The sequence below is a fragment of the Podarcis melisellensis genome (assembly GCF_964234715.1).
Source record: "Podarcis melisellensis genome assembly, chromosome: 12".
NCBI lineage: Eukaryota > Metazoa > Chordata > Lepidosauria > Squamata > Lacertidae > Podarcis > Podarcis melisellensis.
In genome coordinates this window covers 34,410,679-34,427,429 of record NC_138544.1, presented here as the reverse complement: position 1 = coordinate 34,427,429, position 16,751 = coordinate 34,410,679, and the positions used below count along the sequence as shown (strand labels likewise).

The 16,751-nt window shown below is 43.0% G+C and overlaps 1 long non-coding RNA gene across 1 annotated transcript in view; it reads right to left on the bottom strand.

Annotated features, from left to right (window-relative positions):
- The window catches only part of LOC309353385, a 307,936-nt gene that overhangs the window by 252,898 nt on the left and 38,287 nt on the right, over positions 1–16,751 (bottom strand). The window contains exon 5 of the long non-coding RNA XR_014161767.1: positions 12,229–12,311. This is a non-coding gene — a long non-coding RNA (uncharacterized lncRNA). The remainder of the gene's footprint in view (positions 1–12,228; positions 12,312–16,751) is intronic.

Sequence of the window (16,751 nt, the reverse complement as noted above, 5' to 3'; positions counted from 1 at the left end):
TCTGCATCATCATGGGAGGGGTTTGCTGCACCACTTGCCCCCCCAGCAACTTCCTGCCGTCTACCGTGACCACGTTTAGAGGCGTCGTTGCAGGCAGGAGCGCCATGTTGTGCTGCTTAACGAACTGCAGTCCCACGAAGTCGGCGTTGCTTCCCGAATCGATCGTTATTGGAACCTCGAGGAGTCTCCCATCAGGCAACTGGAGTGTTGCTGTGAGCAGAACTGCCGGTCTGGGAGGCAAAGGGTCCACGCTCTGCAGTGATGCTGGGGGCTTGTCTACAGATCCGCCTGGCTGAGCCCCAGTAGCTCTGCTTCCAGCCAGGCACTGTCGTTTCCCTGAAGCTGCTCCCCTGGTTGCACCTCTGCTGTTACAGTTGCCAGTGCTGCAGTGTGCTTCTGGAGCCTCTGGGGGCACTCTTTCGCCATATGGTGCGCACTGTCACAGATGTAACACTTCCTGGTTCCTCTAGGAGGCTTCGCTTTGGCTGCACCAGGGACAGGGCTCTGGGATGGCTTCTGAGCCCTAGCACCACCAATCTCCATTGGCTCCTCGCTGTCCTTCCCCATTGGCGAGGGGTGCGCACGGCTGAAATCCCTGTGCACAAAAGGGAGAGTCCTCGCTTGCGCACGCGCTTGGGGCCCGTCCTCCTCGTGCCACGGACGTCCCTCATGTCGAATTCCAATAGCTAAAGCCCGTTGCACCACGTCTTCTAGGGTCTGGGGTCTGTCCCCCCTAGCGATCTCATCCTTGATGGGGGGGCTCAATCCCTCCCAAAAAAGATCTCTGACCGGCTTACTGTCCTTTGGCCAATCTAAGGCGGTGAGCAATGCAAAAAATTTAGAGTGGTATTGGCGCACAGTCGCTTTCCCCTGCCTCAGCCCGTGCATTTGACGGCGCGCAATGTCCACATCCACAGAGGATTGAAAACAAGAATCCATCGCTTTGATGAACGCAGTTGAATTGCGACGGGCCGGTCCATCTTCGCGCCACAGATTGCGTAGCCAAGCCCTGGCCTCCCCATGCAGGTGCGAAACAATGAACCCCACTTTCTCCTCCTCATCTTTAAAATCGTGACGGAGTAAATGCAGTGCATATACGACGTCCGCTCTGAAATTGGGATAGTCTTGCAAGTTGCCATTAAAATGCGGAACCAGGGCACCCCCCCTCCGTCCAAGCGCAATGCCCTCCGCTCTGGAACCTGGGGCCCCCGCCCTGTCCGCGTGTTCCCACCTTGCCTGCAAATCCTGGCACGTCTTCTCCAAGTCGTCATTCTTCTTCTGCGAAGCAATGACTGCCGATGTGAGAGCGGTAACCTGATCCCGCAGTGCAACCAGCTGCTCCTCAGCGCTCATGGCTGCTCCCGTTCGTGAGCTTCGCAAAAAAAATTTTTTGCTTTAGGAGAGGGGACTTACTGTCACGGCCACCCAGGACGGGTCCCAGCTCACAAGAGACCTCACTCCGTTGCAGTTTATTTACAGGAAAAGTTTATTGAAGATTTCTGCTTCTCGTACAGTTCAGCATCGTGGCCGTACGTCTGTCACGTTAGACCGCTGAAGTCCCCTCTGACTCCTCCCCTCTTCCACACCAACTTAATAGCCTGGCTCTAGACCACCTCTTCCTCTCCTTTCTTTTCCGTAGGGTCTTCCTGCCCCCCTGGGTTCCCTCTCTCCGTGACTCGCCTGAGGCTGAATCCTCTGCCGCCTCTTCCCCCCTCCTTCTGGCTTTAGGGCCGGGCTCCTCCCCTGAGCTCTCTCCACTTCCGCGCGCCTCTACGTTTGAACTTGGCGCGCGTACGTTGCTGCTGACCTTTCTTTCGACCGCTACACCACCCCTTGTTCTGCTCTCCACCCTTTCCGGCTGAACACCTTGCTCCAACCCCCTTTCTCTGTTCTCTCCTAATCCTGCTCCCTCCGAGAGGCTGACGACTCCACCCCCTTTACTCCGTTCCGGCTGAGACGCCTCTTGCTGCGTCTGTCTTCCACTGGGCTCCTCTTCGCTTCTCCCTTCTCCTCCCTTTTGCTTGATTAAGGTAACCCCCTTTTGAGAATCCTCTGACTCGCTGCTCAGACTCGTGGATTCCCTCAGAATTCCGTCATCTTCTTCCTCATCCTTCTGCCCCTCCTCCCACTCGCTCTCCGTCTCCTCTGTCATCTCCTCCTCTCTCCCAGAGACCCTGACATTTATGCATAAGGGCCTTCTGTTGTTCACCCTTCAAAATGGTTAACAAGGTAAGTTGTGATGTATGGAGTGTTTTGTAATCAAGCTTCTTCTTCGAAAGACTGCAGTCCAAAATGTATTAACAAAAGTACATATACTGCACAATCCCAATACACTCACAACCCCTCCAGCACAGTGTGGGTGCTCAAGCACTGACCTGATTACATTCTTAACATGTAAGAAATACTATAGGTTTTGAAGGGAAGAATACCGCAAATAAAAGACTCCAGCACAAAAATATGTAATACTCACCATTCTTTTTTCACCAGTGACCCAACTGGACAATCTTCAACAATCAATGCAATTAGTGGCATTTCATACTTATTTTATTTCAATTATGTTTGCTTTAATCATGTTTATTTTATAACTGAAAGAATAAGGAAACAATTCTTATCCCTATATAAGTATTATGGCTTGATTTTTGTAGCCATTGGCAAAGACATAATTGAAATCAGTGGGGTGGTGCTGGGGCTTAGTAGAACATAGTTCATGCTGTTATTCTGTATAAATCTGTCTTGAAACAAATTTCCTCTTCTGGCAGTTGAACTGTTTACTCTTCCCTCAGGAGGGAAAATGTCTTTCCTTGGCCTCTAGGTTGGATCTTTGCCAGGCTAATAGATGTGTTTAAATGGTGATAAAAAATTCCCTGTTTGGAGAATTTTAACTGAGGGAATCATATCCTGAGGGAGTTTTGACTGAGAAAATCATATTCTTCTGTATCAAGGTATACAGATCTTCAAAATGATTAGCACACTGCGATTTGATCCAAGAGGATGTGGTAATTCAACAACCCATTCAGCAGGGATTTGTGTTTGGAGCCAAAATGGAAATAAGTGGGCAATGCCATTTACTTCAAAGCATTAAAAAATGCATGGACTACTTATGGACAGAACTACATACTGAAATAATTTACCCATAGAACAACAATAATGGAGGCAGCAGCCATGGGGCTTCTGCTTCTTCGTCACATACCTCTCTTTTTATGCAGTGAAATAAAAATCCTAGAGTGCTTTCAGATACTGTATTACGGAGAAAAGTAGGGAAGACTCCAATGCAGCAACAAGATGAGAAAAACATCTAAGGTACAGTCAATTTTCCTCAATGGGGCTTAGACTGTGGGGCTGTGTCATACAGCAGGGCCTCCTCAGCGACATTACGTCAGGAACTCCCTCCCCATGGAGATTTGGTTAGCCTCTACAATAATGTTCAGGAGACAAATTAAATTGCATTTATTTCAGCTGACCTTCAGCACATTTTCATTCCCCACATACATACTGTATGTCTTCCAGCTTCCTGGCTTGTAGCACCTACATGTAAAAGGAAACATTCACTCTCATTTTGCTCCCTATAACATACATGGGCATGTTTCACTAAATGTAATATACTCATGTTTATGGAAAATATATTTTTAATAACCACCCTCAGTTTTTCCTTCCTATTTAGTTTGTAGTGCTGGGAATTAACCACACAAGGAAGGCCATCCATGCAGTAAGGCGAAAGGTCCTGCTGATGAATAGCTGGGTGATTACCATACCCCTCAACTGCCCAAATTAATTTGGAGAACCCTGTTTTGGGGGGCTATGCTCTCACGCAAGAGCATGGCACCCCAAAACATGCGAGATTGATCTTGTCCGAGAACACAGTGCCCCAAAACGTGCACTTTTGGGCTCCATGCTCTTGCACAGGAACACATCCTGGAAGACGCATGTCCTGGTTTTCATCCTTGACATGTTGGAAGGTATGCATTACTTTTGACAAATAGACTTTGTTCATGGTGGATGGTGTGCACCTTCAGCAGAAGGAAACAAAATCTGGCAGACAGACCCAGTGGAGGGCCTGAAGTCTTGATTGCAGGTGTGAGGGTTTTGACGGTGAGCCCATTTGGGTTAGGTTGGCAGTTTGGGCATTGGGTAAACCAGGCATGGCCAAACTTGGCCCTCCAGATGTTTTGGGACTACAACTCCCATCATCCCAAGCTAACAGGACCAGTGGTCAGGGATGATGTGAATTGTAGTCCCAAAACATCTGGAGGGTGAATTTTGGCCATGCCTGAGGTAAACCTTAGTCTTGGAAGGAGGTGAGGTTGTAGTCTCTGCCTCCAAATGATAGGGTATTCCACTAAAGACATCTGAGAGGAGCTGCTTCTGTCCATATGACCAGGTGGGAGCTTGGGCCACAGCACTCGTCAAAGTAGCAATCCCTGCGGGGTCCCCCTAAGTCATAGGACTCCCTCACTGTAGGGTTGATCCAGATTGACTTCTGGCAGGCAGGTCAGAAGTCAATAGTTATGCCCAATACCTTTGCCAAACCTCTTACAGATGTAACTAATAGAGTTTGGATCTTATTTGACCCAATAACCTGTGTTGTGTTTAGTTCTTCCTATCCAGTTGAGGGGATGTAGGGGTGTGAAGCCTTGGCTCCCATGTCTTTGCTTACATGAGAGACCCTTACCCACAACAAACTTTCTAGATTTCCAAAGCACAAAAAGACTGGCAAAATCTGTTTGCCATCAGGATAAAAGGCTTCAAGGACTGGCTTATTTCTATTATACTCAGTTAACCATTTCCCCAGAAGCCTGTTTTCAAATACAGAAACTTTCCAACTTTAAGAAATTTTGGTCTAGTTCTGCACTTATGGGTGAGGAAAGAGACTGAGGAAAATCTTTTTTGTTTTTTGAGAAAGAATTATCTACTTAATAAATTAAAAGCAATTCCTTAGAACAAATTCACCTAAAATAAAGAGGCAAAATAGTTTAAGCAAGATGTTCACAAAACTATGCGCAATTCCAATTCCTGAACAACAACAACGATAAAAATAATAGATGTGATAACCAGTGGTTGGTTGCAAGAGCTGTATCTGGGTCCAGATAAGGTCATAGAGCGTAGCTGAAATTTTGTCTGAGTGGACACAAAGCATTCAGCTACTGAAGGAAAAGAGGGCAGGCCAAGCCATATTTATAGCATTTCCCCTGCTGCTCACAGAGAAATAAGCTCCAAAGGGAAATGGTTTCCCACCTCTCTGGCTAGGAGGAGGGAAAAAGTAGTGAAGGCAGCAACACAGGGGGAAAAGGTGAGGACAAGATGATATTGGCACAGGGTGACTCTTTTGATGCACGGACATTAGCTATACATATTGGTTCAATAAAAAGTCACAGTTGGGCAATTTATGTGGTTCTACAGATCAGGGGAAACTTGCGTATCTTCTTACCCAACCATACAAGATACTGGCATTTCTCTCTGTTAGCTATAATATTCATCGCAACATATGACTATTCTGTGTACAATGTTCTTCGCATTTTTACACCAATTTGTTCATTTACAAGAAAAAGTCCTCATCAGCATTTTTCATGTGAATTTCTCCTTCTATGCACATTTTTATGTGCTATTTTTGCCTAGTTGTCACAAAGCAATTCCTGCTAATATAATTCATTTCTGTATTTTATTTTCACTAATATATGCATTTAGTTGAACACTTTCCCATAGTAAATGCATTTTTGTATACATTACATGGCCTTGCAAATTTCGGATCAGTGCTAATTTGAAGGATAACTGTGTTTCAGTTCACATATTGTTCTGGGAAATACAAATCGTTAAGCTTGCCTTCAAATGCAAACTGAATCTTCCCCATTCTTCCTTTGGAGTTAATCTCATTGCAGTCTGTTGAGTTTACTTCTCACCCAACAGGCATGGAATTGGGCTGCCAATCCTCCACCCCACCTCAAGCCAAATATGTGTACTGAGCTCCATCTATGGCAGCCAGAAATGGGAGCTCCATTTTTGATGTGACACAGACTTTGTATTCAGAAATGCTTTTGTTTGTTTGTTAATTTAGGACTAACAGAGTTGAGATGTTAAGGAAGAAACCTCTCACAAACATATATTGGTTATACATTTAGTAATCTATTTTCTGCTGATAGCAATATACTGGGGCCAGCACTGACAAAAGTCAGAAAAGGCTCTTGGAAATCTAGAACTGGAAGTGTTTGGGTTTCTAATATATATATCTATTCCAGTGTTCAATGAGAGAGAACATAACAAAGTAAAAATTTCAGCTGCACTCTGAAAGGAAAAACTATACTGAGGGAGGGATGAGTGACAGAAACAAGTTGGGGGAGGTGGCAGCTTAATAACGCCCCTGCTGTTTTATCAATATGGCTAAAATAGAGTGGAAGAATCATGTGGTGACAATTTAGAGAGAGAAAGTAAAGGATCCTAGTCACTTAGTTATTGTTGTTGCTGCTGCTCCTATGACTGCTGTAACAGCCAGAACCAGACAAACAAAGCTTTTCCCACCACTATCTCCATACTAGGGGGAAAAACCACTGCATCTACTAAATTTCAGCCATTTAAGCTGGTCTTTAAGACATGAGAGCGTTTAAGAAAGCTGCCTTATACTTAATCTGAGCACCTAGTTCAATATTGTCTTCAGTGACTGGCAGCAGTTCTCCAGGGCTGCAGGCAGGAGTCTTTCCCAGCCCTACCTGGAGATCCCAGGGATTGAACCTAAGACCTGCTGCACGCAAAGCAGATGTTCACTGTGGAGCTATGGCCTATCTTCACTAACAAATTCACCAGCAAGGCAGACAACCATAAATGAGAGTGTGAAAAAGGGGTGTGTGGTAAGCTCCATGGAAATACAGTGGTACCTCGGGTTAAGTACTTAATTCGTTCCGGAGGTCCGTTCTTAACCTGAAACTGTTCTTAACCTGAAGCACCACTTTAGCTAATGGGGCCTCCCGCTGCTGCTGTGCCGCCAGAGCACGATATCTGTTCTCATCCTGAAGCAAAGTTCTTAACCTGAGGTACTATTTCTGGGTTAGCGGAGTCTGTAACCTGAAGCGTATGTAACCGGAAGCGTATGAACCCGAGGTACCACTGTACATAGAAGGCTTACAGAATATGAGAAGGAAGTTTAAGCAACTGCAACCAAGTTTGGATCCCCTTGTGCCTATTCTATGTCCACTTTGACATGCTGAAATTTGTCACATTGTGTAGCAGTGCTCCTGAGAGAGGTAAAGCTGCTATCAAGCCCAAGAATTAATACCAGGAATGTATAGGGAGCTGCATCCCATTGCATGACAGCTGAGAAAATGCACCAGTGAGTTTCCTTTATTTCGTCTGTGTAACATTCATCTTCTTTAAGTAGACTTTAAGCAGGCGCCATTTATATGTAGCACAACCTCTGTTCTAATCCCTGTGTATTAGTAAAGTTAACTGCCGTTCACTCGGCACCGCTGTTTGCACAGCTGGAAATGTCGGATAGAATGAGTTCATCCTTTCTACAATGAGCTTAAACCTACAACCCAGCAGTGTCTGTCTTGTTTACACCTACCACCATGTTGCATTGTTCACATAAGCGTGACTTGTTTTAATGATGTCGGTGTAACACCGCAGGTGCCTAAATGCCAATAAACCTTGGCTCACTGTAAAACCAAAAAGTCATCATTCAGAATGGATAATGTTAAGCCTTTGAGAAAGATATTGAGCACGGTACTCCTGCGCATAACAGTTAATGATGCATAACATTAAAATATCTGTATTTCCACATCTGAAAGGACCACAGATTCTGTTTGGTGAAAAGCATGTTTCTGTTGACATAATAAATAGGAACCCCAGAACTGAACATGCTGTTATTTTCTTGACAACAACAACAAAAAAGGAAAACTAAAAATATTATAGAGATTTAAAAATATCACTCAGTGATTTATTGAAATCATTTTCAGCAGCATCTGACCCCAGTGTTGCTTGCTGATAAGTGAAATTATGAGCATGACTGTATTTTAAGGAACATTACTAAATATGTACATTCCTTGCCTTGGGCAGTGCAAGAGGCAGTTCCATGAACAGCTCAGTTCTATGGATCAATTTTTAGTTTAGCACCACAATTAACTCTGGAGCTCAAATGCAAAATTATATTCCCAGTAAGAATGGCTGGAGCATGTAGGCCAGAAGGGCAGAACCTGTGTCTCTCCAGGTGTGGTTGGACTACAACTCCAATAATCCCTGATCATGATGGCTGGAGCCGATGGTAGTTGGAGTCCAACAGCATCCAGGGTGGGCAACAGTTCCTCACTTTGGCCTGAATCTAGGCTGTGTCCTGCTTGCCAGGGCACTCGTCTTCACTTGTTAAATTCATGCATAAGCAGATTTAGGGCGGCATGACTGCTTCCGCTGCACTGAGCACCAATCCTAGGGGGTGCCACAGGGAGCCAAAACTATGATGTAGTAAATTGGGAAGAATGGAAGTGAGGGTGTGGGGACACAAAATGTGTCCTCACACAGGATGCTACAGAATTTGAAAGACCAAAGTCCGCCCCAGTGCCCACAAATGTAATTCATAGCAAGCTCCCTCATATCAGGTCAGAATATTTTTCAATTTAAATCAGTACTGTACTGTCTAATCTGAACTGCAATGGCTCTCCAGGCAATGGATTTTCATATCACCTGCTACATTGTCCTCTTAAATGGAGAGGCCCAAAACTAAACCAGGAAATATCTACATGGAAAACATCTGCTTTACTGATCTGTTGACCTTCCCCATTTCATATGATCTAGAACGCCCATGGTATGTAGCAAAGGATGGCAGACAGCTTGCTATCTCTTAATTCCTACCTATGTATTACACCGCTGTTCCTTGACTCAGTGGTCCCATTTCTCAATCTTTTTAAAAAACCCAAAGGCGGCGTGTTAAATTGCGACTGGAAGACAACAGGAAGCAAGTCACAGCAAATGCTGGAGGGAAACGGTAATACATTCTTGGAAAATGCACCAATCACAAGCCAGAGCAACTGAAGTTTCTACTAGCTATCTAGGGCAGCCCTACACTGTGCACTTTACAGTAGTCTAGCTTCAAGGTAACTGTGTGTGGAGAGAATGTCTGTGCTGCCCATGTAATGGACCTTTTGAAACCCTCATAGGTCAGGAAATGTTTCTACTTTAATGGTTGTTGCAAAATTAAAATACCATTAGCCTTTGCAGCATATATATTAAAAAAAGTCCTGTTCTCTGTATTGCAGATGATTTCAGAATAGAATTATAGAGACCAGGGAAAGGCTTTTGCTTCTTATAACTCAGAGACTTGCATCCCAAACCCCTTTTGTGACAATTTCCATACATTCATGTATCATTTTATGGGGGGGAAACAATTGTGTCCTGAGCGTAGTTCTAATATGTAAAATTCCTTTATTCTACACTATAACTGCACAGGGAGTGTGTCATATGGTTTTTCAGCATTCCTGCAATTAAATGTAAAGTGTTCGCGGTATTTTAATGCTTCATAGTTGTGGAAGAGGCATAAGAAAATGGTCTGTGGGGATCCTATATTCGCATTTGAAATATTTTTTTTTTACTTTCAGGCCTGGTCAGGCTTTATGACTGGTGCATTTTGGAGAATGCAGCGTTCAAGCACTATGCTTTATAATGATTTCTCCTTATGCTATTTATCTCACTTTTCCAGTTGCAGCGCATTTATCCTCACACAGGCAGGAGCATGACAGGAGAGGAACGAAGACGTCAAAAGCGATTCTGCCAAACTAGGGAATAAGGATTCTCTCCTCTCTCTCTCTCCTTCCCCCCTCACTTGAATGACATTTTTAAGAAAAAGCATAGAAATATTAGCATTCCAATGCAAATTAGACTGTTCATAGCTTTCTGTGCTAAACTGGATCAGTTTTTTTCTGTTGGGGAAAACTATTCATGAAGAAACTCAGGGAAAGAATGCTCACCATTGGTTTTCTCCTTTGCAACACTACATTCCTTTAAAGTACCCAAATAATATTTTTGCCAGTTTCCTGTTTTACAGTGCAACCACAACCATGTCTACTCATAAATAAGTCCTATCGCATTACCTTTTACCACTTACTCTTTTTTATGCAAACCACAACACAGTAGGTTTTCTCATAACAACTAATTTTTGCTGGCTTGTTGCATCTTTAAGGTGTACACCTAAAGTGGACGTATAAAAGAACTAGGGGGCAATCTTAACACTACTTAGCTGGGAGCAGTGCTATTTTTTCTGGAAAAAGCAGTGCCAGCACTCACCATGAACACCTCCCTTGTTCTCTTAGAATGGCAATGACGCTGTTGTTCAAATAGGGCATCAGAAATATAAACTAAGAGCATTTGTGGATGACTTAGTTACCATCAGCTCCAGCAAACATTGCTAATTGCAAGGGATGATGAGAGTTGTAGTTCAGCAACATCTGGAGGGCCAGAGGTTCCCCATGCTTGTGCTAGGGCAATGCATTGAAAGAATTGTGGGTTTCTGTACTTTTGCTAAAGGTTTCAACAACAATAATAGTCCCCTGAAAAACATGTGCTATATTAGTCATAAGTATCTGTCATACTGGAACTCTACTGTAAAATGTCAATATTAGTTGTTTAAATGATGTGTATTACAAGTATCATCTCCTAAAACAGTAATTATCCTCAGCTAAGCACCGTTAACACTTGCCTTGTTTTGCAATTTTTATTTGTTTACATTTTTTGTAACTTGGTTTGTTAAACTGGCTCCTGGGAATATTGTGCTTATTACTGCATAAATTCAAGTGTATCAGTTCAGGTTAGTTTCAGGCATGGCATCTTTCTTTGGTGGTTTCCCTGCCTGTTATGGTGGGTTTATAAACGTTCACTCCAGGAATACTCTTGACAATGACAATACGTCTTCCCAGATGTAGATTTTGTACCGCTTTGATATAAACCTGCTGAGAATCCTTTAAGACTATGTCTTTTGTCAGAACCACTAACTATGAAAGAGTCCCTGCTTTCTCCATAAAAAAAGAAAGAACGATACAATGGGATTTTTCACAACTTTCTCCCTATGGAAGGTTTTGTTCTTTAAATATTCAGACAGATTTTTGCTTCCTAACCTATTCTCCAGAGGTGTAGATATTTGCCATTTACTTCAGAATGAGTACAAGCAAGACCTTTTGACATGCATAGTTGTTCCAGGACTAGAGCTTATGACAAAATGTATTTTTAGAAAATCTAAATGTTATCTTAGTAAAGAGAGAGAGAGAGAGAGTATTAAAAATGTGAAGCGAGCTTTTGGTCCCTGTCCTATTGCAGTGACTTCTGCAGTCTTAATATGATATATTATATTATGTATCTATTGTATTAGGATGATCCATAGCTGGAGATGCCAGGGATTGAACCTGGTGCTTAACAACTTGGGTCTAGGATACTTCAAGGACTGCCTAATCTTGTATATCCCTGCCTGATCACTGAGGTCTTTGGGGAAGTCACTGTTAGTACCCCCCCCCCATGGCTCAGATACAGTTGTGTGTTCAGTGTTGCAGGTTCAGTTTTGTGGCACTCCCTTCCAGTTGAGATCAGACAGGCTGTTGAGCTTTTGGTACACATGGAAGACTTTGATTTATTCCTGCAAGACTGAAGTTTGATTTTATCATGTTAACCAATTTTTACCTTTTATGTGTTTTATTTCGTGTACACCAGCTGGGGCTGATTGTACTCAAGTGGTATATAACTTGTTTAAGCAAACAAATTTAAATAACAGGATTGGTGCTCACCCACAAAGCAGACTCTGCCCCTACCTTCCTTACTCTGCGGTACATGGGGACTGCATTCCGATGGACCTATGTAGGGCCATTGGCTCAAGGCAGCTTGCTGAGTTTATTTAGCAAATGGTCCTGGTGTGGCTTGAACTGTTTTGCACGTAGGCTCTCATACGAAATTAATAGAATTGATTAGCTACAGTATCTGACGGCTCAGGTTCACGCTAAGCAGGAGAAATGTATAATATTCTAAAAGTCAAAATCCTGAAATGTCACTTCACCACTCTGAGACCAAATAATCTATTCACCGCATTAAGTAGATTGTACAGTGAGCAGCATGATAAGCCGACTTCGTTGTTAGCACAGTAATGAAAGCAACAGACCATGACAAGGTTAATCCCTACCATTAGGAGTTACTCTAACACACCTTGTTGATGGTAATAAAGCCTCTGCACTGTAGTTTATTAAGCCTTTTATAAAATAAATGCTTAGCTCTCACCCAAATGTTACCATTGCTGCTCAGTCTCTTTGCAACAGGAGGCCTTCAGGGAGTCTCGGGATCATCCAGCCCAGTCCTAAGTTCTGGAAATTAAAATACAACAGTGATTTTTCAAAACAGTGCTGTTCAAAACATGGACTTTCTTCATTCCTGAGAAGGATGGCACGGCTGCTTCCACATTAGAGCCCATAACCACTGCTGAGGCATTGCTTCGCTATAATCGGAAGGAGAATGGAAATGTCCCAGCATTTAATATAGCTGTATATTATGCCGTAACACGAGAGACTTATTGACAAAGAACCTTCTATAATATTTATTCAGAAATAAGGCCTGTTCAGCAAAGGTTAGCCAAGTCAAGATGGTTGCACGTTACTTCCAGTGGCCACTGTGACAATAGGATACTGGACTAGATTGGCCTCGGATCTGAAGCAACAGGGCTCTTATGATGCTATCTTTAATTCGAAGCTGCCATTAATTTGAAGTAGCTACAGGAGAGCTATGAGATTCAGGTGAGGGTCAGATGCCTTGTCAATCCCAGCAGGTATATAAGAGGACGACCCGGCCTGCCCAGGCCTCCAGCCTGCCCCCAGTATGTCACACAACCATGCACCCAGGAATGAAAAGAAAAGTCAAAGTGCCCTTGTGGACTAACCCTAACTCTTAGTAATCAGCTCTTCCCTAGAATTTCCCTGTACTTTGTACTCTCAGTGATATCATGCTTCTAACACACATTACAGTCATACCGCAGGTTATAGATGCTTCAGGTTGCGTTTTTTCGGGTTGTGGACCGCTGAAACCCGGAAGTAGCGGAACGGGTACTTCCCACTAAATCGCGCTTTGCACATGCACAGACGTGCCGAATCGCAACCCGCGCAGCCTGCCCAGCATGGAAGACTTGTGTATAGTACACAGATCTGAAAGCGCCACAAAGGTTATACCTCCCAAAAGGTATGCTGAAGAGTTTGCTAAAACAGTCATAGCAGATACAGCTGTTGTTAGTAACTCAGAGAAGGTCTGGGAACCTTCAAGCTTCCAAGAGGTCCAAAGTTTAACCTCAGAGGATGTTGAGCCATGGTTAAATGCCATGAAGGCTCAACTTGATTCCTTAGAGAGGAACGAGACTTGGGAACTAGTTCCAGGCCTGCCCAGGCCACAAACGGTTTACAAAGTTCAGTTATTGCAAAAGTTTTTCAGTGTTAATTTTATGCATTTTTAAAAATCACCATGGTCTTTAACAATAATATCTTATATCCTTTAGAGGAGAAATCGTGAATTGTAGGATTTTAAATGCCCATCATCATCCTTGGCTTCACTCAATTTTGTTTATAACAATCTTCCATTTTCTTCTAGTTGTGAGGGTGGAGGGTGGGGAGGGGCCTCACAAGTGGAGTAGCGTAGGACCTCTCTGCATCTAAATCCGGCCTTGGTTGTGAGCTACTCAGATTCACACTGCTGTAGCAGGAAGGGTTGAAACACGTCACCTAGACATAGTTCTGTATGAATCAGCTTAAATATAGATCAGATTCTCTTAAAACATCGTGCCAAGTAGTAAGAAGCCTCTGGCTATAATAGATTTTCTGCTGATTTACACCTGCCTAAATTGAAAGTTGAATCAGGCCTTCCTCTCAAATTGTTATCTAAAAGATCTCATGAAAAATTGCCTGATAACATATCTTCCCAGCCCAAGATGTGGTAAGATATAGCAAATACATAGAAACAAGATACTAATTTGCATAAATGCCCACCATTTCATGCAAGGCACTGTAAGTATTTCATATTCAAACCAGCATGCATAGGGTTGATAGTGAATGCAAGCAATTATCAAGTGTCCTCAAGGGCAGTCATGGTTTGGGTTTTCCTTGTTTAAAAACAAACACACACAAAAAAAAACCTTTCCTTTCTTGATTTAGGCTTCACTGTTTCTGCCTCGGAAATTGTTATGCAGGACTTGAGGAGCTGTTGAAAATTTCATGACATTTGTACTTGAAAGGCATAAAAGGTAACAGCATAGGTTTCCGAACATACCTTGGATTAAAACCCATTAGTGTCACAGCATACGTATGATTCATACAGGACTATATTCTAGGGCCTTGTATGATTCATGGCATACTTACTTGTGGCAACATGCAGAGCAGTTAATTACTGTTTTGCAGCAGTGTGTGTGTGACACTGATTTTTAGAAAAGGATTTAGGAGCTGTGAGACAGCCAAATGTGCCCCCCTTTTTTCCCCTGAACAACCCTAATGTATCCAGAAGGAATACACTTGAAAAGTATCCATAATGAGTATTTATTTAGATGTATTTAAAACACACACACCATAATTTCCCTTTCTGTTTTAACGCTGCACATGTAGGTCTGAGACATAGCTTTTTATTATTATTCCTACAACAAGACTTCAATTGTCTGTACATTTGGAAACAATTATGCTGTTTCGTGTGGTAATATTCCAAGGCTATCCCCAGTGTAATTTGAATATCCTATTGGCCGTTTGCAGGGGATTGCACTGAATAAAGGTTTGAGTCACTACAGAATGTTTGAATATTATAATGGAATATATTTATATGTCTACTGCAGATGAGGTAAATGTTTGTTGTAGTCAGTTTTATAGGACTTGAATCCCAACTGCAGACTTACCATTGATGAGTGTAATGTAAGGACTAGCCAGATATATAAGGATGTTCTACCTCCACTGACGGAGGCAGTATGTCTCTGAACAGGTAAAAGGTAAAGGACCGTTGGACGGTTAAGTCCAGTCAAACTTGACTTTGGGGTACAGCGCTCATCTCGCTTCAGGCCAAGGGAGCCGGCATTTGTCCTCAGCTTTCCGGGTCATGTGGCCAGCATGACTAAATCACTACTGACGCAACAGAACACTGTGGTAAGTGCCAGCATGCACGGAAATGCCGTTTACCTTTCCGCTGCAGCAGTACCTATTTATCTACTTGCGCTGGTATACTTTTGAACTGCTAAGTTGGCAGAAGCTGGGACAGAGCAATGGGAGCTCACCCCGTCAAGCTGAACTAGAACTGCAGTTGGCAAGTCCAAGAGGCTCAGTGGTTTAGACCACAGTGCTGCCCACTCTGAATGCCAGTTGCTGGAAATCACAAGCAGGGAGAATGCTGTTGTGCTGAAGTCCTGCTTACGGGCTTCCTACAGATGCTGGACTACATGATCCATTGGCATGATCCCACAAGTTCTTATGCTGTCATGAGCAGTTCACATGTCAACTGTACATGTGGCCAACTGCTTTTTTTTTTTTTTGCTCATGTATAAGACAAGGGAAAATGCAGCATGGCATAAACAATATTTTTAATGCAACATGGAGCAACAGTGTGCAAAATCATGTTTTGCACTCATGATGACAGACAGGTCAGATGAACCACTGATGTGCAGAATACAATCTAGGCTGAAAAAATAACTAACCCAATGTGCAGCACCTACAACAGTAGCTTTAACTTATATTAGCCCATAGATCATATGTTCAATCATTTACAAGACCAGGAGCTACAAGAAGTTCCAAAATGTTATTACCTTGTGGTGGGGAAAATGTAGTATATGGAACCGTTTACTATAATTTGGATCTTCGCTGTATTTGTAAGCAGGAAGAATCCTGATTGTGTGTTATGGTGATGTAAACTCGGTGGCCTCCTTCAGATGTCATACTAAACTATAGCAAGATGCCCAAACATGGCCAATATGTGCAGTAGCTAGCTAAGAATTTGTTCAAAAAGCAAACTCCCACTGTCCCTGATCCTAGCCAATGCACATTCATCTTCTGTACACAACATATACACGTACATGTTCCAAGATATAGACTGTGTGAAATGTACCCACACATGTGCAATTTTTATAAGTGATAGGTCAGTACAGGTGAACACGTGAAGGTTGTGAGTGATGACAGCAGGTTCAATTCTGACCCCGTTCCTATCCACTTTCTAGTGGCCTGAAGAGTGCTTTTGCCTAGGGTTAAGAGGTTTGTTGTGTGGAGCCCATGCATTTAAAAATGATTCTGTTGAAATTGTTGTTCCATTTTAAACATTATGCATCTTCCCAAAGTTTCATTCGGTGATTAGTGAAGTCACAAACACACACCATCCAATAGCAATTTAACTAGATAGCATTGTAACTTCACCATCTAATTCATTCAATTAAACAAAACTTTCAAGCATTGGTTGCATCTGTCCAAAATGTTCAGTATCTCACAGTATCAAGTCCTACAGCAGGTTATGATGAGACTTTTGGAAAGCTGAAGTATAATGTTGGTGCAGTGAAAAGGCTAAACTGAGGTTCAGTTGCACAAGTTTGCTAGCTCACAGATGAGGATTGTCAATCATAGTGGTGCCCTGAGCAGTCTCTTTCAAAAATGGGAAACATAAATATCTGGGCTTGAAGGGCAAAACGGAGGTGTTGAATTTTCAGAACTTGATAGGAAATGCATTTTAAGTGCTCAGCCTCTTACTCAGCAAAGTAAACAGCTAGCAGATGTCACTCTTTCCAGGTGGTCTAACATCTAGCAATTAGC